Genomic DNA, 24260 nt, shown 5'->3' with positions numbered 1-24260 from the left:
TGGATCAAGCCCGTTACCTGTGTCACAGGACTGCTCTCCAGCCAGCTGACCTTACATGTGCTCCAACCTTGTCCACCAGGGCAGCCCATCTGGTGGCCAAAGTCTGCATGTGGTAAATGCAGATGGCTAGTTTGCATGTCATTGAACAGCTTGGGATCTGGACGACATGGACAATTGGCTGAACTTGTGCAGATCCAGCCAGATGTCTGGCATTACATAGGCGTAGCTTGTCCTCTCCTCCCCTTTCTGAGCCCACTTCAGCCTCAGGGAATTTTAATGAAATGCCTGAGCCTGGCTGGTCTCTAGAATCTACAACCTGTTATACCTGAGCATAGCAGTGGGTTGTAGTTAGGCCACTGGGAAAGTCATATGCTGTCAGCGCAGCTGCTTTTGATTTGAAGATCAAGGGGACCCAGGACAATTATAGCTGTTCTCTCATAGCCCCTGCCTCCCACGCACATGTGAGTGGCTGAGCCTCCTGTAGAGTAAGCGTAGCGACTGGGGCGTCCCCACAGGAACCTGCTAATGCTGCATCATCCGCAGCTGCCTCCTGGCCCTGTCTCCGCTGGGATACTGAGCATCATGGCCCGCCATGCGCTCCACCCATGTAGAGCCCTAGGAGTAAGAGGGCCAGTGACCTGCCAGAGAAGCAATCCAGCGTTGCCTGGTGACCTGGGTAGTGATCTTTGGGACCTGCCTAGGATCCTGGCCTCCTGGGTTGGTCCAGAGGAGATGGTCCCAGCCGTTGTGTTCCCATGGTGCTGAGTAACTAGTGAGGGATGGGAGCACTGAATTTTCCCCTACCACCCATCGGTCAGTTCCCTTCTTTGTGAGAGCCTCAGTTAGTGCGTCTGTAAAGGGCAGGGGCCTCCCTCACCCTTCTCCTGGCCATGTGTTTTGCAAAGTGTTTTGATTATAGACCATCTCCTGTTTCACCCTCACCTTTCCGTGGAGATGGCACCTTCTTTTGGTTTTCCATGAACCCAAGGGCTGAGACGGCATTGAGGTGCCTGACTCTACCCCACCCCAGATTTCTGGGTCTTCCAGCTGGGCCAGGGGCCTAACCATCTGAGGGAGACAGGGCCTCAGATTCCGCGGGCTGTGTGAGAGGTCTGTGCCCAGGCACATTCCTGGTGCGGGTCTCTCGTAAATGCCCCAGAGCCCCACTGCTGGACTCTCCTCCTCCCTGTGTAATTGCTAGCACTGAACACTTTCCAGATGCCAGGTGTCATTCTGAGCATCTGCATGCATTAACTCATGTACTGTTCACAGCATCCCTCATTTTACAGTTGAGGAATTGGGAGATATAGAGAAGTTAGGAAACTGGCCCCAGGTTTCATAGCTAAAGAGTGGCAGAATGGGCAGTGTTCTTTTAACCATTGTGCAATCCTGCCTTTCTGCAAAGAACAAACATGCAGATTTCCCTCCTCTGGTGGCTTTCTCTTCAAATGAATGCCACGGAAGGGACCTTGACCTTTCAAGTCAGATATAAAATGCCTTTTGTCCTCATGGGTATCGGTATACATGCATGTGCCCACACATGCACACACACACACACTCATATCAACAGGTAGCCATTGCCTTGCTCTTCATTCATTCATTCAGTGAAATAACAAGAACCCATTGAGTCCCACTGAGCAGTGGGGTGGATACTGGGGCTTGAGAGAGGAATCAGATGCAGTCCCTGCCCTGGGGGAGTTCTCAGACCCAGAGAACAGCCCCGTGAATGTACAACAGCTCCAGGGCAGGTGCAGCAATAGAGGCGTGTGAACTATCGAGTCTGATCTGGGAATCTGGAGATGGGGAGCTCATTTCAGCGAGGAAAGGTTGAGTATAATGGACTCTTGGACTTAGCATAACGAAGGCCTGAGCTCTAATCCCAGCTCTGCCAATTATCGGCTGGGGAGTTGTTGCAAAGATGATGTGTCAAAGAACCCAGCAGAAAGTCCAGCACAGATGAGGCCTCATAAATGTTTTTTTTGGGTTTCTTTTTTGACCAACTGGCTCTGTGACCTTAGTAAGTCAGCCAGTCTCCTTGAGCCTCAATTGTCCCATTTGTAAAACAGGAGCAATCATATCTGCTTTGACTACCTTTAAAGAATGTGGTAAGGACAAAATGATTTAGTGGACATGAAAGGGCTTTCGAATGTGAGCTTTGCTCTTAGCTGTAATGACTGGCACGGCGTTGTGCGGAGGGAAGCCGGGATCTGGTTACAGCAGAGAATGACAGAATTGGTCCTTGTAGCTGCTCCTAGGAAAGACTGTAGTGACAGTGACAGCATCAAGTACGAGTCTCCTGGTCTCTGCCGTGAAATGACTGTAAAGCACTTTGCAATGACAGAGTCTTTTATAAATACTTCCTAATAACAACAATCTACACGATTTCCAGCGGGAGCAGCGCTGGTGGGAGCATTAATGAGGCTGTTAGGCGTCTGCTAAAGCCAGGCTCCATCAGACTCCGCAGAGACTTGAGAATGTTCAGGAAGCCATGTAGGGCTCAGGCCTCTTCCTTTCCCCTGGGTCTGGACACGGGGCATGTGGCCCCAGGGCACCACCGTCCTCCGCTCATGTCAATCAGGTCAGCTTTTTGTTTTGTTCCTACATTTTACTTTGGGATTTTATTTAGTATTAAACAGGCAGGAAAAAAAGTGCTCCAAGGCTTGTTCTCTGGCTGGTGGAGAGAGAGTGGGGCTGCAATGACAATAATATCAGCCACCATTTACTCTGTGCCAGGCCCTGGGCAAAGCAGGTGGCAGCATTGTCCCAGCTACTGACTAACCAAGCAGAGGATGGAGTCTTCTTTCCGGGGAAGAGGAGATGAGGAGGAAGCAGGAGGAGAGAGAACAAGGAGATGAGGAGGAGAGGGGACAGTGTGGGATAGAAGGGATGGGGTTTGTATAAAAGACTCGTAAGGAGATTTATGTGGAAGTCAGTGCTGGAAAAAGCAAGAGTTCTAAGTGGAATATTAATGGAATCCATTTTCTTGCCATCTCCTGCAGGAACACTTTGGAAGTGCAGGGAAAAAAAATCACTTTGCAATAATAACTGTTATTTCTATAAGAGAACAGCATTGGATATATCAAAATGTGAGGTTTCAAGGTAATAACTGGACCCTCAGAATCATCACTGTCCATTTAAAAGGCAATTTCTGGGCTAGGAAATTGATAGAAAAAAATGGCCCAATCCTACCACAGTGGTAAATAAATTTGCGTTTCAGTTTTATTATTTGATTTATTCTGAATCTGATAGGACTTGATGACTGAAGAGAATTGAGTAGGGATGGAAATGGGAATGACCTTCCCCAGAGCGTCTTTATTGATGTCCAAATATAACTGTTGGGGGGAAGCCTCGAGCTCCCATCCTCCTCACAGCTGGAGGGGAAACAGTGGATTCAGAGCATTCTTTCCTGCCAGAGTCCATCGGGCATCTTCTGGAAAGTTTATGCCCAGCTCCTATAATTCCCCTCTCTCCCACCTGCCAAGTTAACCACCATGGGTGAACATTTCTCTGGTTTTTTTCTATTCGTACTAATTCTATACACTTTTTTCTTTCCAGAAAAAAATGGAGGATCATTCTATACAACTGTATTGCAATTGACTTTTTTCACTACATTGTGAACAGCTTTCTATGTTAGTTTATATAAATCTACCTACTTTTTAAAAGCTGCCTGCTCTTCCTTTATATGAATAGTCCACCATTTAAGTAACTGTTCCCCTTTTGATGGACATGTGGGTTGTTTCCATCCTTGTACCTGAGTCTTTGTACATTTGCAGGAATATTTCTGGAGAGTAATTCCTTGAAGTGAAAGAAGTGGATCAGAGGGAACGAACATTTTAAATTAGAATCAACTGAGCATCGTTGACCTTGAAAAATTAGATCTCACAATCTCTGCTGTATATGTCAAATGGATTCTTGTGATGTCAGACAGGTGGGCAAAATTGTGAAAGATCTTTCTGGAAATAGGTCTTTTTGCTTATTTAAGGGCCAGGACAAAGGTTGAGAAAGAGATGGAGCTGGCTTTGGAATATGGGACATTGAGCCCCAGGCCCAGGGATGATGTCTGGGACATAAAGAACAGATGTGTGTTTTTTCCTCTTTGCCCTTTGACCTTGGGAAAGTTATTAAACCTCTGGAAGCCAGAATGTCCCCTTCTGAAAACTTGGAGACACAATTATATAAGAGGCTCAACCTGTGGTGACCAGTAGCGTGTTTCGCCAGAGAACATCCATCTAGTTTGGCACACCTGAGCAGAGGTACTCTGCTGATTTTCTGATGGCGTGTGGGACAGGTAGGTAGGACAGGTAGGTACACAGGACAGGTAAGTAGGGAGATAAGACAGGCGGGACAGTTAGATAGGTAGGTAGATAGGTCATGGGAGCAAAATGAAAAGAGCAAACTGCTCCTTCCTCCAAACCCTCTTCTGTCCTGGCCAAGTGGAGAGGGCTCTGTGCCCTCAGAGCCCCAGGACACAGAGCACGGAGGGCTGGCACAGACAATCCCTCAGGAGCCAAGGAGCTGTCCTCCATAGCAGATGGGGAGGAGCTTGCACTTACCAACAGGTGGCATAAAGGTTCCATTTTTATTCAGCACAATCTGGAGAAATCAAGAAATATTCAGGAGATGCAAGCATCAGACAAAAAGGTCTCTGTCGTCATCAGGAATCCCGATTCCTCAGAAGAGAGGAGGGCAGAGCACAGGTTTTCTCGCCTTCTCTTAGCACATCACTCAGTAGAATTTCAAACACAGATGACTCCACTTAATGAAGTTACTAGGTATGGAGGCAGCGGTTGGAGGAGGGGACAGTTCGACAGAGGGGCTAAGACTGTGGAGTTGAAATTCCTGCTCCACCACTGGTAAGCTGTGTGACCTTATGTAAATGACTTAACCTCTCTGAGCCAGGGTTCCCTCATTTCTGGAATGGGGATAATAATACCTTCCTCGCAGGCTTGCTGTGAGAATTAAATGAGGTGAAATGCCTAGAATGTAGTCAGCTGCCAATCCATGGTAGCTCACTGAGGTATAGCACCCCTCAGTAACAGCTGTGTGTGCTATGGCCCACCTCTAGCAACCAATTAAGGTCCACAAACTCAGGCCCTTCCCAGCATCAGCAGATACTGCCTTAATGTGCTAACAACCCCTAATAACTACCAGGATCATCAGTTACATGAACAAGCAATTAGTGGGTAAGCGGAAGGCTCTTCCTCAGCACATCCTATCCATCTGCTAGTCGTTAGCACACATTAGTTGGAAGCTGATTAACTGCGTGTCCTAACAGGCACCGGGCGACCTCAGTTCGGAGTGAGACCTACGCATCCCCAGCCTGCCTCGACTCGCCACAATCTCTTCCCCCCAAGGGTTTGTGACAAACTGAGTCAATGTTAGAGGTTGTGAAGATGTCTGGAAGGAAGCCAGGAAGTGATGGAAAGAGTCCAAAACCCCATAAATGGATTACTCTAGAAGTAAAGTCGGGAGTGTTAAGATGGTTTGAAGCTCGTGAGAAACTTAGACAAATAGCTAAGGCTTTAGAAATTGCTTTAGAAGTATTCAGAACAATTTTGGGGTTGGGGGACGAGAAGAGGCAGACAGGCTGCCAGGATTCCTGGTTCTGTGCTCCACTCCCATTTGTGATACTTTTCATAGTGATTTATTTTGAGCACAGCCCAGTAATACTGTTAATATTTTTAGTATTATGGTTAATATTGCGAGCATTACTATCAGATAATGTAATCAGAATTTCATCACAGTTTCTAGAAGTGGGCATGGAGCCTGGTACAAAATCTGTGTGCACACAGACTCACGCACACACACATCCACACACACCAGTTCTCAAGCTTTGCCCTCTCCAAGTGTGCTTTCCAAACAAGGCCCAGGGTGAGGGCCATGAGGGTCTGAATCCTTAACATGATGAGTGAACTTGACTGTAACCCAAGCCCATGATCCAGTAACTAAATGGTTTAATTAAGCTTATCGCTGCTGCCCGAGCCAGGCGCCTCTGTGGATTAATGTAGCTAATTAAATCTCCTCTCGAAGAAGCACCATCCGGGCGTGTGATTCTGCTCCGAGCACCACCCTTCAGCCTCTCCATCACCACCAAGCCCTGGGTGGGGCGTTTGGGTTTGTCTCCCTAGGTCGTCTCCGGGAAGCGGGCTGACGGGTAATCCCTCCTCCAGCGCTTGGCTATCATGGTCTAGAAACCTTCCCCAGCCTCCCCCTTCCTCCTTCCGTCTCCTTCCATCCCCTGCTGAGCACTTTTAATTTGCTTGGAATAATTGATTCTGTCTTCTTCTTGCACCTCATTTTCTCCTCACTTTAATTTATTACGTTTAAACCTCTCCTTGATATAAGCAGGCCCTGGTGTCTGTGGGGAGAAGAGCTGGGTGTGTGTCACCGGCCGCTGTGTGGCCGGCAGATGCAGGGTGCTCCTCTGGCACTGGAGTCCACAGTTTCCACTTCCCTTGTTCTCCCCCACGCACTAGGACCTCATGGCCGTGACCCCAGTGTCTAGAGAGCACCTGGCACGTCAGAGAGTCATGCGTGGTTGTAGAAGAGAATCACAGAGAGTGGCTGGAAGGCGCCTTGTCTTTCCCTGGCTCCAGCTTTTGTACCAGGCTCTCACCTGATGTGATGCTTGCCCCACCCCTCACTCCTGCTCATCACACACAGTAGGACTCCAACCTGTTTCCTCTGTAGAACTCCCTCCGCTTACAACTAGAAATCATCTGGTCCCAAACTCTCAATTCATACCAGAGGAAACTGACCCCTGGAGAGTCACCTTTCCAAGTGTGCCCAGCAGCAAACCTAGTCTTGGGACTCCTCGGGAGCTCCCTGCCTCTCTCTCCTCAGCACTTTATCATTTATTTTCTATTTTGTGTTAATTGTTGCTTTTCACTTTTTTTAATGAGCTACTGGGGGATTGGCATCAGGGGCTATTGTTCTTTGAGACCCCCCACAATAGATGGCACAGTGTCTGCTACCCAGTATTGACCCCCCATTAATATTTGTCAAGGCTTGTGATGATGATAGTGTGTCTTGCATCTGGGAGTTTCAGTACCTCATAGATATTCTCTCTGCGTGAAAAAGATAAGGTTCCTATTAAAACCACCGGACAGTGAGTCATCAGGGTCCTTTGGGAGCAGGGGAGGCTGGGCAAGCTGCAGCCTTCCATCTGCCTAGGATTGTTCTAGAAATCTGCCTGTTTTCTCCAGTACCTCTTACAAAGCATCCTTATCCTCCTTAGGAAAATGTGAATGCCTTTTAACTAGGTTCTGAGCAGTCCATCTTACTGGTGTGTGTATTGGGAGTATGGTGAGGAATTGAGACCAAAGGAGCTTGAGACCCTGTTAATCAAACCAACCTCATATATGGTATTGACCACCCATCACCTGGACTGAAAACGTAGTGGGTTCCTGTTTCTGATTCACTTGCTTTGGCTCTGTGGCTGTTTTCAAGTTTTTTAAGCTGCCATCTCCTCCTTTGTCTACTGACCTCAGAGTGAGCATTGGCCCTAGGCTGAGGGGGTATATTTAAGCAGGAAAGAGATGGCTTCACGGGTTTGGGATTTTGTAGGCAGTCGGATCTGTGCTTGGCCCTATTACTTTTTTTTGCCCCGGGGGAGTTCTGCCAATACTTCCTCCTCCCCCACCACCATGACAGTCTTCTGCTGATCTGATGTAGCTAGGGAAGACACAGACCTCTCCAGAACTCCACAGTAGCTGACCTCTGGGACACTGATGGCTGTGGTACCAGAATAGAAGCCCCCTCCTCTCTCCTCTGGCCTGGGCACTAGGGGCATGACTTGGGGGAGGGGTGGGCATCTGGGCCAGAGAGCCTCTATGAGCCCAGCTCACATATGGTGACAGGGAGCTGCAGAGAAGCAAACAGGCCTGCCCTGTCCCCATGCCACCCACATTTGTGGGAACCGTGCCGCCGCTTGGATCAGAGCAATCCGCAGAGCTTTCCAGGCAGGCTGGGAGGGCACAGAACAGAGTGGAGGAACTCCCCAGAAGGGGCTAGACCCCAAAGGCCTGGGTTCCCCGAGCTGAGAATGGAGGGCTTAGCCAAACACAGTGAGCACAGGCCCAGAGAGGAGAGGCAGCAAGAAGACAGGCAACACCCACCTCTGCTCCTCGGAAGGGCATTCTCGCGAAGGCAGCCTTGGCTGGACTCCTTGGGAGGGTGAGGGGCTCCAGCGGGGTGGCGAAAAGTTTCAGAATCTTTTTCAAATTTACTTTCATTAATTTTTTGCTGACAGGTGGCACTGTGTGTGTGAGAGCCATTCGTTACCGTGCTTTCTTGGCGGTGCTGGGGGAGGGCAGGGAAGCCAAAACCTGGGGGAGAGCATCCCATGGTGTTAGCTATGGGCGGAGCCTCAGGGTCCTGGCGAGACCTCCTCATCTTACAGATGGGAAAACCGAGGCAGAGAGGGCAAGTGACATGCCGGAGTTGACATGGCTACTTTGTGGCAGAGTTGAGACCAGGCCCTGAGCCTCTTGACCCCCAGGCTGACACCACGCTGTGAAAAGATCCGGGATATGCTACTGAGCACAAAGATAGAGGCTCTTTGCTTCTCACGTGGTGGTTCAGGCACAGCCATCATTAAGGACGTGTTTATTGAATTGGAGAGAACAGTTGTTGCGACATGTGGTCTTGGTACACGCCGGCCCTTCCTGGTTGTAAAAAGGGATCTTCACGTTGGAAACCTCTCTTTCTATCATTCTTATACCTCCTCGGCTAGAACACAGGCTCCTCAAAGTGAGGTACTCCATGTGCCATTTTATGAAAATAATATAAAAATAACCATTGATTAGCTCTTCTGTACCCAGTACTTTAGAAAAATTATCGCGCATAATCTTCGCCTAAGTCGGCAGGTGGGCATTGTCATCCTCCTCACAGATGAAGGAATGGCAGTTCAGAGAAATGAAGTGATTTGCTCAGTCATGCAATTGGTTAGTGGTTGTGTCAGGATTTGAACCCAGATCTGTAGGGCTTAAAGAAATACGAGGGCAGTCAAAGCTTTTGCAATGTAAAAGTTAAGCAGGGAGGTGTCCTTGCAACATCCCTGTGTCGATCTGATCCTTGTGCAGAGGAGGTGGGGGTGGGGGAGTGGAGACTGCAGTGTGAGAATCTCAGCGGACGGGGAGCTGTGCCTTCTCACCTTGGCAGGGCCCCCCCAGGCTTGCTCACCACCCAGGCCCCCTACTCAATTAACCAGCTCTCCATGGCAAGCTCAGAGCCCAGGCCTGGCAGGAGGGAGCAGAGCCCTCTCTGTGGCTGCCAGCAAGAAGCACGTGGCAAGGAGGCCTTTGAGCAGAGGGTGGAGGACCAGGCAGGAGGTGCTGCAGTGCTATTACAATTCAAAAAGAGAGAGAGAGAGAAGGAGGAAAAAAGCCACCGTGGTTCTTGGCTCCAAATCCCAACTTGCATTTCATCTGAGAGTCATTTGCATAGGAAGTTCTATCGGTAGCTTTATGAAATAAAATAAATAAAATGAATAGGCTGGTGTAGCTGCCAAGTGGACTCCCAAAGCCTGTCTCTAAGGGGGAAGTTATTGCTTTGTTGGGTTCTCCTCAAGCCTCCAGGAGCCCGCACTGCAAGGCTCTTTGTGGGGTGGGACGGGGCGGGGGAGGGGCAGGTTTCAGGTACTGCTCTGGAGGAAGCAGGCAGGTCAGTCACACACAGTAGGGCAGCTTCCTGGACTCAGTCAAAGCAGCCCCTGCCGTCCACCAGAACCCAGTTCTGCAGGTCAGAAAAATGAAGACTTCACGTGCTTCTTGCTGGCAGCCACAGAGAGGGCTCTGCTCCCTCCTGCCAGGCCTGGGCTCTGAGCTTGCCAGTTCTGCAGGTCAGAAAAATGAAGACTTCTGAACCTGTTTTGTTTGTTTGGTCTTATAATCTTAAATAGCTTTGTTGCGATGTAATTCACATGCCATACAATTCACCCATTGAATGTAGACAATTCAGTGATTTTTAATATATTCACAGTTGTGCAGTTCTCACCACCATCACTTTTAGAACGTTTTCGTCATCTCAAAAAGAAACCTGGTACCTTTTATTGCTCCTCCAGCCCCTCATCCCTCCCAGCGCCTAGCAACCACTGATCTACTCTGTTTCTGTGGATTCACCACTCTGGATATTTCATATGAGTGGTATCATACAATGTGTGGCCTTTTGTGTCTGGCTACTTTCACTTAACATAATGTTTTCAAGGTTCATCCATGTTGTAGCCTGTGTACTTTGGTCCTTTTTATGGCTGAATAATATCCCATTGTATGGAGAGACCCCCCACTTTATCTATCTGTTTGTCAGTTAATGGACATTTGAGTTTTTCCACTTTTTGGCTATTATGAGTAATGCTGCTCTGAACTTTAGCAGAGCTGTTTTTGTATGGACATATGTTTTCATTTCTCTTGTGTTTATTCCTAGGATGGAATTTCTGCATTATATGGTAATTCTGTGTTTAGCTTTTTGAGGAATTGCCAAACTGCTTTTTAAGGGAACTACACCATTTTACATTCCCACCAGCAGTGTATTTCTCCACATCCTGTCTCATGTGGTTTTGATTTGTATTTCCCTGATGGATAATGATGTTTATTTAACATTTTCTCATGTGCTGACTGGCCATCGTAGATCTTCTTTGGAGAAACATCTATTCAGATATTTTGCCCATTTTTAATTGAGTTATTCGTCTTTTTATTAAGTTGTAAGAGTTCTTTATATATTCTAGATACAAGTCCCTTACCATATATATGATTTGTAAATATTTTATCCTATTGTGTGCGTTGTCTTTTCGCTTGATGGAGTCCTTTGAAGGAATCTGAATTGCAAAAAAGCATCGGTGTTAATTATGCTGAAACCTCATTAATTTGGACTGTGGTAATTTGGAATTGGACAGAGCAGAAGTTCAAAGTCCATCATTTCACAAACAGTTATTGAGACCGCCTGTGGTCAGGGATGGCACCAGGCCCTGGATGGAGACCGCCTGTATCAGGGACGGCACCAGGCCCTGGATGGACACCACCTGTGGTCAGGGACGGCACCAGGCCCTGGAGATAGAGGGGCGGATAGAGCAGAGCCTACCTTTTAGGCCACAGTCTGCAATGAGAACACAACGCCTCCTCCAGCCCACAGGCAGAGCCCTGGGGACGGAAGAGCTAACTCTGCTATTAAAAAAGGGTTTCCTAGCAAATGAGCAGTAAAAACTATTTAGGATTTAGGAAAATAAAGTGCTTTTAAAGGTCCCTCAAACCCCGTGATGCCTTCATTTCTATGCTAACAGAAGATGCGGTTGGTCTCGTCCTCCCACCTAGGGAGGAAACTTGGCTTGGATGCTTCTGCTGCTGTTTGGGGCCCAGGACATTTTATCATCTTTAAGCCTCACGATAACCTGGTGGATGTTTACAGAGGAGGAAAGTGGAGCTTGAGGAGGTTAAGTGACTTTGTCCAAGGTGAAAATTGGTGATTATTGGCTCTGGGATCAGGACAGAAATGTTCTCTCTTCAGCATCACGTTGTTCTACGTACTGGATTCCAGACCCCATCCGACCCCAGCAGTGTAAACTCAGTGTCCTCCCGAAGACAGGAATGAAGCGTCCTCTGCACATGGTGAAGCCCTTGTTCCTTGCGCCACTCCAGACCAATGTATGGCATTGCTCTTGCAACATTGCCTTCTCTAGGCCACACACACCTGAGGAATAATGATTTGAAAGTATCTCTTCATTCATCAAACATCTGTTATATGCATATTCTATATATTATGCCCCCACCCTCCAGCAAAATGGCTGGGACTGCATGCCCCAGCCTGCCCTCAGACCCTCCGTGTGTCCCAGTGGCTCCTGGCCCATCTCTAGCTCCTGACCTTCAAGTCCTCTGTGGTGTCCTGAGGTGAATAAAATGTCCCCCATCCTCTCTGTGTCACCTTCCGCTGCAGAGGGAAGGAGACGAGGATGCCTTATATACTATATTATAAGCAAGGTTTATAATATAGTCTCTTGTTTTTGCTTCCTCTTTGTTGCATACTCCCTAGGATTTGGCTCAAAGGGCAGTGTGAGGTCCCTGAGCCCTGCTGGACTCAAAATCATTTCTCTTCCTGCCAATTCTTTTGAAACTCTGAAATCAAATTTACCATTACTCCCTTTTCTCTCAGGGCGAATTTCCTCTCTTGTGGCTCCTCAGTCCCTCATGCAAATGGTCCCCAATGGTCCTACCCAGTGAATCTTCCAGACTTTCCATTGGTCTGTAGTGGGCACACAGCTCAGATTCTGACCCTGGGACTCCTGGCTGGTTTATTATTTAAAAGGCAGGAAGCAAGTGTAGTAGAGTGTTCAGGCCCATCACACCCTGAGGCTGGGACCCAGGCAGCTACAGCAGCTCTGTGCAGCCTGAGTAACTCAGCTCCCTTTCCACCTTTGCCTCCCATTGCACCTAACACCTGCAGCCACACATCCCTGCCTGTGCTCAGCTCATTTCCTGCCTGAAGAACACAGTTCAATGGAGCTGATTTTTCCGCTCTTGAAGGAGGTGCAGGCTTCCACCCTTGAGTGAACTGAGTGCACGCTTAGCAGTTCAATGGCCCATGAGTGTCTTGTCTCATTGGAGGCGTGGCAGCGGTGTCGGGTGGGGCTGCCTCCTTTCTCAGCAGAGTGGGCTGGAAAGGGCACTGGAGGCATGCCCTTGGCCAGCAGGAGCCAGCAGCCCTGCAGAGCTACCAGCAGATCCCCTGAAAGAAGCCTTTGGGGAGACAGAATGGAGAGGTCCACCAGGCAGGGCAAGATGGGTTTTGTCTGCTGGGCCATGATACCCGCCTTGGGCCTTTCTGGAAGGTGGTGTGTCTCCCTGGAAAGAGAATGCGCTTTTTGCCAGATACCAGCTTTACTTGTCTCTGGCTATGTCTTTGGGCAAGTCTTCTGACTTCTCAGACCCTCAGGTACCTTATTTGTGAAGTGTGGGTAATAGTACTACCTGTCTCATGGGAGGGGTCTGGGAGGAAAAACTACTCAATGTATGGAAAATAGCAAGGGTGGTGCGTGGCTCGAGGAGGCCTCAGTAACTCTTCTTCTCTCTTTCTGGAGAATCTGTCCACCTCCACAGCTATAAAAAGGAGAAGAGCTCCCAGGGTCGGGATGAAGCAGTGAAACCTCAATCTCCCAGCCCTCTCTGTTTTATTTTTTGGGTTCCAAAATACGGCTTGAGCTCCAGAAAGGAGGAGAGCTACATTTAAACACTGGTTTTCCCTCTCTGGCATGGAGCCACCAGTCCTTTTCCCTCTGCCGTGATCAGAGTGCTGTTACCAAGTCTTACTTGTCTGTGGAGAAGAGTTTGGATGGGGGAAAACACAGGTTCCATTGGATTCCTCCCCCTTGGACTTCTAGGAGCAGGGTCCCTCCACTCCCACCCCACGCTTGATGTGTTCAGAAAACATGACGGGAACGTGAAGCTTCGGGCTCCTCCACTGGAGCTCCTCTTGGTGGTACCTTAATGAGAGACTTTGCAAATCCCCACAGTTATGAAATTGACAGCATGGAGACTGGTATCATAGCCAGCAGAGAGGAAGCATGCAGAATAATTGGCATTCCCTGTGGCCCCCACCTCACCAGAGGAATTATCTCCAGAGCCAACAAGCCAAGCTTCAGGATGGTTTTAGCCTATAGTCCAGGAGTAAATGTTGGACTGAGACACCAGCTGGGGACTGCCCTTGACCTCCAGGTGACCTCTCTGGATCGTTTTTCCTGGGCATCCCTTACGCTCAATGCAGTACCATCTGTGCCCCTCACACCACACTGGGAGCAGGGGCAGTGTATTGTTCAGTGCATTGGAACAGACAGTGGGTGCAAGACCTCCCCTTCACCCACCCCTACCTTTGGCTATTTGCCTCGCCTTCCCCATCCTGAGGACCTAGGAGGCTCTGTGCCAAACATCTGTGTTCCTGGAGTGCTTTAGCAAACTAGTTGCTTTGTGCTGGAGAGTTCTGAGGACCTCTTAATGCTTTGCCTCTGCATTTGTCTTTTCCCAAAGGCTCTGTGCCAGCGTTTCAAAAACTTAAAAAACAAACAAACGCAAAACTTATAGCGTCTAGTAAGACATTATTTGGTTTGAAGAAAAGGGTACCATTGCCAAATAAGTTCAGGGACCGCTGTATGTTACATTCCCTTCTTAGCAACGCAGAATCAGGGCCTCAACGTTGTCCAGCACTGTAACAAGGTCATGGAGAAATCCTGCAGGAAAGACAACTGCTTAGCTTTGTTTCTCAGAATTATTAAAATATCAGGCCTGGAGCACTTAATAGCATTTGAGTCTCCATCTAATACATGGTCCATAGAGGATTGCAGAAGAAAAAGGGAGGCAGCTAAAAATAATCATCAGATGATAATTGGTCTACAAGAGGCATAAATAAATGAGAATATCTTGGATGACTTACCTGACAACATCTCACGGGACACTGGCATTGCACAAAACATTGCCTGGGAAATGCTGCTCTTTATGCAAGTTAGCACCTAATTGCCAGGCACTGTGTTAGGCACTAAAGACAGACAATTTAGGGGCTAAACAAGACAGACATGGTCTTGGCTATAATGGAGCAGGAAGACTAGCAAGGAAGGCGGGGATAAACACTGAATAATGGATATGTGATGTGTGTTATGAAAGGACAAGTCCAGGGCACTGTAAATGGAGATCGTGTATAGCAGAGGGACGTTACCTCATCTAGGAGGTCACAGATGGCCTTCCTAGGACATTGCTACTTACTGTGAATCTTGAAAAATGAGTAGAGCTAACTGGGCAAGGAATGAGGACAGGAAAGCTTTCTGGGAAGAGGAAATAGTATGTGCAAATGGCCAGAGCTGAGAGTTGCTTGTGGCTTCAAGTAACAGAAAACCAAACCCAAAGCAGCTTAATGGATAAGAAAATGAACTACCTTCCACAAGAGGAAGTCTACAGGTGGGCGGGCATCATTGTTGGCTGTCTTTGGTGTCTCAGCGATGACAGCAGGGGCTCAGATTCTTCCCGTCTCTTCACTCCACTGTCTGTAGCATCAGCTTTATCCTGAGATTGGCTCCCTTTCATATTGTGGGCTGTCAGTAGCAATTATTTTCAAGCCTAGCAGGAGAGTGAGAACCAGACAAAGCCCTCTCCCCGCAAGTTTTAATGGGCCAATTTGGAGAACCTAACCACCCTGAACCAATTATTGTCATGGGGGAATGCCTGGCTCTGATCGGCTTAGTCTGGGTGCTTACAAGAGAAACACTGGTAAGGGAAATGGGATTACTATGATTGACTTGGACCACGACTTGCCAAACTTGTTCTGTAAAGGGCCAGAGAGTAAATATTTTAGGCTTCGTGTGCCATGCCATCTCTGTTGCAACTTCTTTGGTAGCACAAAAGCAGCCTCAGACAAGACATAAGCTGATGAGCATGGCTGTGTGCCAAGCAAACTTTATTTATAGATATTAATATTTTAATTTCATATAATTTTTGTGTTTCATGAAATAGTCATCTTCTTTTGATTTTTTCCAACCATTTAAAAATGTCAAAACCATGCTTAGCTTGCAGACCATACAAAAAAACTGTCAAAAAACAAGTGACAGGCTAGATTTGTCCCATGGGCCATAGTTTGCTGACCCCTGACTCAGACTAATCAGAGCTCATCCCTAAACCACATCGCTGTCACATGATGAGGGAGAGGTGGAATGGGTGGGGGTTAACCTCAATGTCCTCCGCTGAGAGCCAGGTACTTTTGAATGTCTGCGGGAAGTATAATGGGGCTGGACTATAGATCGTGAGCATTGTAACATCTGTGCGATGCTTTATGGTGCACCAAAAGGTCGTGGGCAGCTCTTCCCTTCTCCCTGCCTGGGTACCACCATGACATTCTCCCAGCTTAACCAATATGCCATCTAAGGAATTAATCCTGGAAAATGATGGCTGAGGAATCTCCCTTTGACTTCCAGGTAACACCAAAACTCATGCATGTTAGCAGGGTCTTCCTGAAGACAAGGCCCCCACTTTTGTTGCTAAACCCAAAGGAGGACCTGCAATTAGTCAGTAAGTAGTCATTGAAGCACTCACCAGGTTTGCAGCCCTCCTGGGTGCGATAGGGCAAGCGGGAGGAGTTGAATGATCCTCCTTTATAGCAAAGGCATGGCGCATAAAATAGACACATACAAATCTTTCCAAATTCTGTGGCGCAGAGCTGCCCAGTGACAGTGGCGTGATAAAACAGCCTCAACACCCAGCATCTGTTTATACCACACAGTGAAAGTTAATCAGGGCTGACCCTCAGCAAAACTGGGAAGTCAACCAAAGTTTAGCTTCTGGCTCCGGCCATCCTTTGTGAAGACAAGTTCCCTCTTTTAGCGGCAAACTGTTTCCTGGTCCCATCACTGTGTTAGTGACCTTGCTCTGTCCTTTATAAACAAGGATCTGCTGTTGGCCATTCTCACTAGGGACTAGCTGGCAGGGTGTACTTTCATTTGAGTGTTTTTTTTCTCATACTGTATATGCATTTTGGTATTTTATACTTAATTTTATATTTTATGCAATGAAACTTTGTCTCTGAAGCAGATAATTTCAGGCCAAAGCAGGCATGTGCTGGGGACTGATTTGGAGCCAGAAGACAAAGAGGGCAGAAATCACAGCAATATTAATGTTTGGGTTTCACTTTGCTGTTCATAAAGCACATACACATACTCTTTCTCACAAAACCCTGTGAGATAGTAAGAATACGGTAGTGCTGTCAGAATTATACCCATTTTATAGGTGAAGAAACTGAGGCTCAGAGAGACTAGCTGGCCCAGAGTTGCTCCCTAGCTAGTATTGGTAGGAAAGAGAGTTGAACCTAGTTCTTTCCACTGAGCCATGCTGCTCCTTCCCCTACCCCTGGCCATCTCACTTCTCTCTAGGCCTGTCCCTTAGGGCAGCCATGAAGATGAATCTAATTAGGAACTTTGATAGCTGACTGATTCATCACAATGATCCCAAGGCTGATTGGGCTGTAACTATTGAAGGCTCTTTCTTTTTTTGTTTAGCTTCTGGGGTTAGGGATGATAAACATTGTGCATATTCGATCATCATTGGCTTCTATTCATTCATTTATTTTATCAGCATTTGTTGAGCACCTACCACATGCTAGGCTCTGTGCTAGGTACTGGAGAGGCTAAGAGGAGAGCTATATTCCCCATCCTCTAGTAAATGGACAATTACTATGCAATGCTTAAGGGTCAGGATGGCAAGGGGCAGGAAACAGTGGCTCATGGGGAAGGGCATCCAACCTAGGCTTGGGAGGTCAAGAAAGGAGTTGGTCCAGAAGCTGAACATGGTTGATAGGCCAGGATATGCAATTAAGAGATATACAGTCAAAGAAGAAAGTGTGTGTGTGTGTGTGTGTGTGTTTTACATGGGAGAAATGAGAACGTGTTATATTCTGGGGAGAATGAGGGAGAAAGAGGTGGAGTTATAGGTGAGAGGGCATGGAAAGAGTGGGAAGGGGTAGGATGTAGAATACTACTAGAAGGATTGCCCTTATACAGGTGAGGGGTGTCTCTTCCCCTTGGACAGGAGAGAAAATGTGTACAAATATTGATACATTCGTTCACTCATCTAGTCATATTAACTCATTAAATCTGTATGGAATGCTGTGGTGTGCCAGCATTACTATGCTAGATAATGAGGACATAAAGTTGAAAATAATGAATTCGATACGTATTTGCTGAGCACCTATCTGCTGTGTGCTGTCCTAACAATAATACAAATATGTATTGTTTATCATATGCTTGTTTTTGTTGGAAGATTTTTGCATGTATTATTTCCTTTAATCATCATAACACTAGACGCTAATGTTATCACTATTTTCAGAGGGGTAAACGGAGACACATAGAGATTAGGTAACCTGCCCAATGTTACATAGCTAGTAAGTGGCAGAGTTAGGCTTTGGACCCAGTCAGCCTGTGCTCTGAAGCCCGTGCTTATAAGTACTGAGCGTACTGTCTCAAGAAGCTTGTAGGCCCAGCGGGGGGTAGACAGATGTGCAGACAAACAATTAAATACAGCAGATTTCTATTTCTACAGTATAGTTGACTAGGTAAACTGAAAACTTCTCTCCTGGAAAATACCAAGAGATGCTGGATAAAATATAATAACAAATTTCTTGAATGCTAGCTGAGCAAGGAAAGTAAGGAAAACCACCAGGGACCAAAAATGCAGAGAAAGCTGAAAACTGAAGTGGTAAGCCTGTGAATTGGTGCTGTGGCAGCTAGAGTGGGGAAGTGGGGGGAATTGCTAGTCTTGGGATTTAAGGAGTTTGGGTTTCATTGACCATGAAGAGACAGGAGGCAAAACCTTGGAAGTGTGTAAGGTGGAGAGTTAGAATTGAGAATTCCACATAAAGACATGCCCTCAGTGAAGTGGGGACCTTTAAAATAGCCCATTCGTAGGCACAGGAGTGATAACTTGGGCTCTGAATAAGAAAAAATAGTCTCTCTGAGACTTTATAACCATGGGGTGCCCTTAATGGTTTGAGGTTTTAATTTATGCTCCCTGCTGGTCCAAGAATTACCAATTTGAAAGATCTATATAAAAAGTGGTTAACAGGCTGGTAATGCTCCTGGAGTTTTTGACACAAGAAAAACAAAATCCTTCAAATGGACAAATCCTCAACCTTGGCTGCAGGATTCCCGCAGATAAAGCCTCATGAATGAGAGTCAGCAGATGCAACAGATGTCAGGATTAGACCCTCAAGAAATGCAGCCTGGAAACATTGGATTTAAATGATATGTCAGACCAGATGGACTTAACAGACATTTACAGAACAATCCATCCAACAGCAGCAGAATGCACATTCTTCTCAAGTGCACATGGAGCATTCTCCAGGATAGATCATATGTTAAGCCACAAAACAAGTCTTAATACATTTAAGAAGATTGAAATCATATCAAGCATCTATTCTGACCATGATAATATGAAACTGGAGATCAATTATAAGAACTAAACTGGAAAATTCACCAATATGTGGGGATTAAATAACATACTACTGAACAACCAGTGGGTCAAAGAAAAAATCAAAAGTGAAATAAAAAAATATCTTGAGACAAAATGAAAATGCAACATGCCAAAAGCTACGGGATGCAGCAAAAGCAGTTCTAAGAGGAAAGTTTATAGTGATAAATACCTACATTGAGAAAAAAGAAAGGTCTCAAATAAACAACCTGACTTTACACCTCAAGGAACTAGAAAAAAGAAGAACAAACTAAGCCCAAAGTTAGTGGAGGGAAGGAAATAACAAAGACCAGAGTGAAAATAAATGAAATAGAGACTAAAAAGACAATAGAAAAGATCAATGAAACCAAGAGCTGGTTCTTTGAAAAGATAAACAAAATAAACAAACCTTTAGCTACTCTTAGCAAGAAAAATAAAGAGAAGACTCAAATAAAATTAGAAATGAAAAAGAAGAAATGAGAAAGAAGGATCATTAGAGACTACAATCAACAATTATACACCAACAAATTGTACCCTAGAAGAAATAGATAAATTTCTAGAAACATGCACCTTGCCAAGACCGAATCACAAAGAAACAGAAAATCTGAACAGACCGATTACTAGTAAGGAGGTTGAATTAGTAATCAAAAAGCTCCCAACAAACAAAAGCCCAGGACCAGATGGCTTCACTGGTGAATTCTCCCAAACATTTAAAGAAAAATTATTACCAATTATTCACAAACTTTTCCAAAAAATAGAAGAGGAGGGAACACTTCCAAACTCATTTTACAAAGTCTGCATTACCCTGATACCAAAATCAGGCAAGGACACTACAAGAAAAGAAAATTACAAGCCAATATCCCTAATGAACATAGATGCAGAAATCTTCAACATAATGTTAGGAAACTGAATTCAATAGTTCATTAAAAGGATCATACAACATGATCTAGTGAGATTCATTCCAGGGATGCAAGAATGGTTCAACATCTGCAAATCAATGAATGTGATAAGTCACATTAACACAATGAAGGATAAAAATCATATGATTCTTTCGATAGATGCAGAAAAAGCATTTGACAAAATTCAACATTATTTTATGATAAAAACTCTGAACAAACTGAGTTTAGAGAGAATGTACCTCAACACAATAAAAGCCATATATGACAAGCCCACAGCTAACATCATACTCAGTGGTGACAAGCTGGAAGCTTTTCCTCTAAGATCAAGAAGACAAGGATGCCCACTCTCGCCACTTTTATTCAATGTAGTATTGGATGTCCTAGCTAGAGCAATTGAGCAAGAAAAAGAAATAAAGGCAGCCAAATCAGAAAGGAAGAAGAGAAATTGTGTCTATTTGCAGAAGACATGATATTATAAATAGAAAACCCTAAAGACTCCATGAAGAAACTGGTAGAACTATAAATGAATTCAGTAAAGTTGCAGAATACAAAATCAACATACAAATTAGTTGCATTTCTAAAGATTAACAATGAGCTATCAGAAAGAGAAGTTAACAGTCCTATTTACAATAGCATCAAAAAGAATAAAAGGCTTAGGAATAAATTTAACAAAGGAAGCGAAAGACCATACACTGAAAATTATAAGACATTGATGAAAGAAACTGAAGAAGACACAAATGAATGGAAAGAATTCTGTGTTTGTGAATCGGAAGAATTAATATTGTTAAAATATCCATACTACCCAAAACACTCTACAGATTCAATGCAATCCCTATCAAAATTCCATGGCATTTTTCACAGAGATAGAAAAACAATCCTAAAATTTGTATAGAACCACAAAAGATCCCAATAGCCAAAGCAGTCTTCAGAAAGAAGAACAAGGCTGGAGGCATCACACTTCCTGATTTCAGACCATATTACAAAGCTATAGTAATCAAAACAGTATAGTATTGGCATAAAAACAGACATGTAGATCAATGGAACATAATAGAGAGCCCAGGAATAAACATAAATTAATGTCAATTAAGTTATGATGAAAGAGCCAAGAATATACAATGGGGAAAAGATAGTCTCTTCATTTATTGAAAACTATAGCCACATGCAAAAGAATGAAACTGGACCCCTGTCTTACACTATATACAAAAATAAACTCAAAATGGATTAAGGACTTAAATTTAAGACCTGAAACCATAAAACCCCTAGAGGAAAACATAGTAGGTAGGCTCCTTGACATAGATTTTGGCAATAATTTTTTTGGGTTTGACACCAAGAGCAAAGGCAACAAAAGCAAAAATAAACAAGTGGGACTACATCAAACTAAAGAGCTTCTGCTCAGCAATGGAAAGCAGAAACAAAATAAAAGGGCAACATACTGAATAGGAGAAAATATTTGCAAGTCACGTATCTGCTAAGAGCTTAATATCCAAAATATATAAAGAACTCACACAATTCAATAGCAAAAACGATCTGATTAAAAAATGAGTAGAGGATATGAATAGACATCTTTCCAAAGAAGGCATACAAATGACCAATAGGCACGTGAAAAGGTGCTCATCACTAATCATCAGGAAAATGCAAATCAAAACCACAGTGTCACCAAAGTCAAAAATATCATCTCACACCTGTTGGAATGTCTGTTATCAAAAAGACAAGAGATAACAAGTGTTGGTGAGGATGTGGAGAAAAGGGAACCCCTTTGCACTATTGGTGGGAATGTAAATTGGTACAACCATTATGGAAAACAGTATGGAGGTTCCTCAAAAAATTAAAAATAGAAGTATCATATGATCCAACAATCCCACTTCTGGGAATGTAGCCAAAGGAAATGAAAACAGGATCTCGAAGAGATATCTGCACCCCTATCTTCACTGCAACACTGTTCACAATAGCCAAGATATAGGAACAACTTAAGTGTCCGTCAGCAAATGAGTGGATAAAGAAGATGTGATATATACCTACAATGGAATATCATTCAGGCATGAGAAAGAAGGAAATCCTGCCATTGTGACAACGTGGATGGAACTTGAGGGTGTTATGCTAAGTGAAATAAGCCAGACAGAGAAAGACGAATACCGCATGGTATCACTTATGTGTGGCAACCAAAAAAAAAAAAGGTCAAACTCATGGAAACAGAATAGAAAAGTGATTGCCAGAGACTGGGGGGTGGGGGAAATAGGGAGAGGTTGGTAAAAGGGTACAAACTTTCAGCTATAAGATGAATAAGCTCTGAGGATCTAATGTAAAAAACGGTGACTATAGCCAATAACACTGTATTGTATAATTGAAATTTGCTACGAGAGTAGAACTTAAATGCTCCCTTACACAGGATGATGGATGGATGTGTGATGGATGTGTTAATTAACTGGATGGGAGGAATCCTTTCATAATGCATACATATATCAAACAATCACGATGGACCCTTTAAATATCTTACAATATTATTTGTCAGTTATACCTCAATAAAGCTGAAAAAAATCACCAGTAGCACCTACACAGCAAAAAATTTAATGAATTTAAATATTGGGGGGGGGGGCGGGGAAGGAAGGAGACTAAAGAACCTGCAGATGGAACCAGTCCCAGCACCACACGGTCATTTCCATACTGGAATAATGCTCTGGGTCTCAGATAGGGAGCTCCACCTGGAGGACTGTGGGAAGGCTTCACCCTGGTCACATTTGAGCACGTTCTGAAGGATGGGTAGGAGTTTGCCAAAGGAATTGCTTGGGAGTGGCATTAGGGTTAGAGGGCTGAGTATTAGGGTTCTCCAGAGAAACAGAACCAATAGGATATGTGTGTGTGTGTGTGTGTGTGTGTGTGTGTACACATATGTATATATATAGAGAGATTTATTTTAAAGAAGTGGCTTGCATGATTGTAGGGGCTGGCAATTCTGAATTCTGCAGGGCAGGCCAGCAGGCAGGCGACCCAGGGAAGACTGATGTTACAACCTCAGTCTGAAGGTAGTCTGAGGACAGAATTCCTTCTTCCCCGGGGACCTCAGTCTTTTCCTCTTAAGGCCTTCAACTGGTCGATGAGGCCCACCCACACTGTGGAGAGTAATCTGCTTTATTCAAAGTCTACTGATTTAAATGTGAATCACATCTAAAAAAATGCCTTCACAGCAACATCTAGACTGGCATTTGATCAAGCATCTGGGCACCATAACCAAGTTGACACATAGAATTAACCATCACCAAGTGAGACCCGATTGTCTGTGTTCTCTCTGTTACCTGGGAGGCAGGGTCACCTGCTGGGAGTGAGGGAACCAGGATGGCCGGGTAGCTGAGGAGAGCAGGGAGTTGGAGATGTAATGGCAGAACCATGGCAAAGGCTTGCTGCGCCGTGTGGAGGCCCAGCTGGGGGGGATGGGGTGAGTGAATGAATACATGAATGAATGAATGAAAAATCTCAGTGACAGTAGAGGGACTAGCTGATGCTGGCATGTGTGATACCTCTGCCACTGAGGCAGGAGAGGAGATAAAGATGGGAGTGGGTACAGATAGGTGTGTGGGTGGAGGAGGAGGAGGAGGGAGCCCCGCAGCCCTTCCTTCCCTCCCCTGTCCCTGCCCTGAGCAGCACAGGGGTGGTTCATGTTTTCAATACGACTAACTTTATTTGAGTTGGTATTGGATGAGGACCTTGTAACGTGGCCCCTCCTTATCTGATGTCCTCAATGTCCCTGGGCCTCTGCATTTCTTCTGCATCTGGTCTGCTGACAAGCCCAGGGCCCTGGCTTTCTAGAATCTGCTGTCGATTGGAGAATGTGGACTCTCACATGTGAAACCACACACAAGCCATACAAGAGGGTCCCCCTAGGGGGATAAGCGTGTGATGAGGGGAAAGAGGCAACAGTGCCTAGGGACGTGGCCGGGGCTGAGTGGCACGGAGACTGAGAATTAGGCAACTGGGATGAGGTCCCAGCTCCTCCCTTCACCACTGTGTGACTTGAGCAAAACTGGGGCTAACAGTACCCCCTCAGACCTCACCAGGTTACCTGAGGATCTGATGAGTTCATGAGTGTGCAAGTGCTTTGTGAATTATAAAACATGACAACAATGACAGGTGCTATTTGGGGACACGTGCACAGAGCACAGAAAAGGGGAATTTCTCGTGTCCTGGCTGGGGTAGGGTGGGGTGGGTTAAGACTGTTACACGTCATCCTGAGGGGAAGACTATCAAGTACCTGCTGCATTCCAGACCCCGTGGTGGGCACCGGCTACGCAGCCGCTTATTTAATCCCTGTGACAACCCTGATGAGAACGCTTGGGTCAGACAAACCAGGTAACTTGCCCAAGGGCAAAAACTCAGTGGTAAAGCTGAAACTGGAGTTCAGGAGTGT

The 24260-nt window shown here is 45.6% G+C and overlaps 1 protein-coding gene and 1 long non-coding RNA gene across 10 annotated transcripts in view; one reads left to right on the top strand and one right to left on the bottom strand.

Moving 5' to 3' along the window:
- The window catches only part of GRIK4 (glutamate ionotropic receptor kainate type subunit 4), a 411821-nt gene that overhangs the window by 190745 nt on the left and 196816 nt on the right, over positions 1–24260 (top strand). The window lies entirely within an intron of this gene.
- On the bottom strand, positions 14069–16182 carry LOC139041107 (uncharacterized). Of its 2 annotated transcripts, none has more exons than XR_011495710.1 (3): positions 16059–16182; positions 14908–15089; positions 14069–14209 (listed from the first exon to the last, which is right to left on the bottom strand). It is a non-coding gene; the product is annotated as an uncharacterized lncRNA (long non-coding RNA). The 2 variants fall into 2 exon arrangements; XR_011495711.1 differs by having other exon boundaries at positions 14908–15064.

Source organism: Equus asinus, chromosome 20, assembly GCF_041296235.1.
Source record: "Equus asinus isolate D_3611 breed Donkey chromosome 20, EquAss-T2T_v2, whole genome shotgun sequence".
Taxonomy (NCBI): Eukaryota; Metazoa; Chordata; class Mammalia; order Perissodactyla; family Equidae; genus Equus; species Equus asinus.
This window is presented reverse-complemented; position numbering and strand designations above follow the sequence as displayed.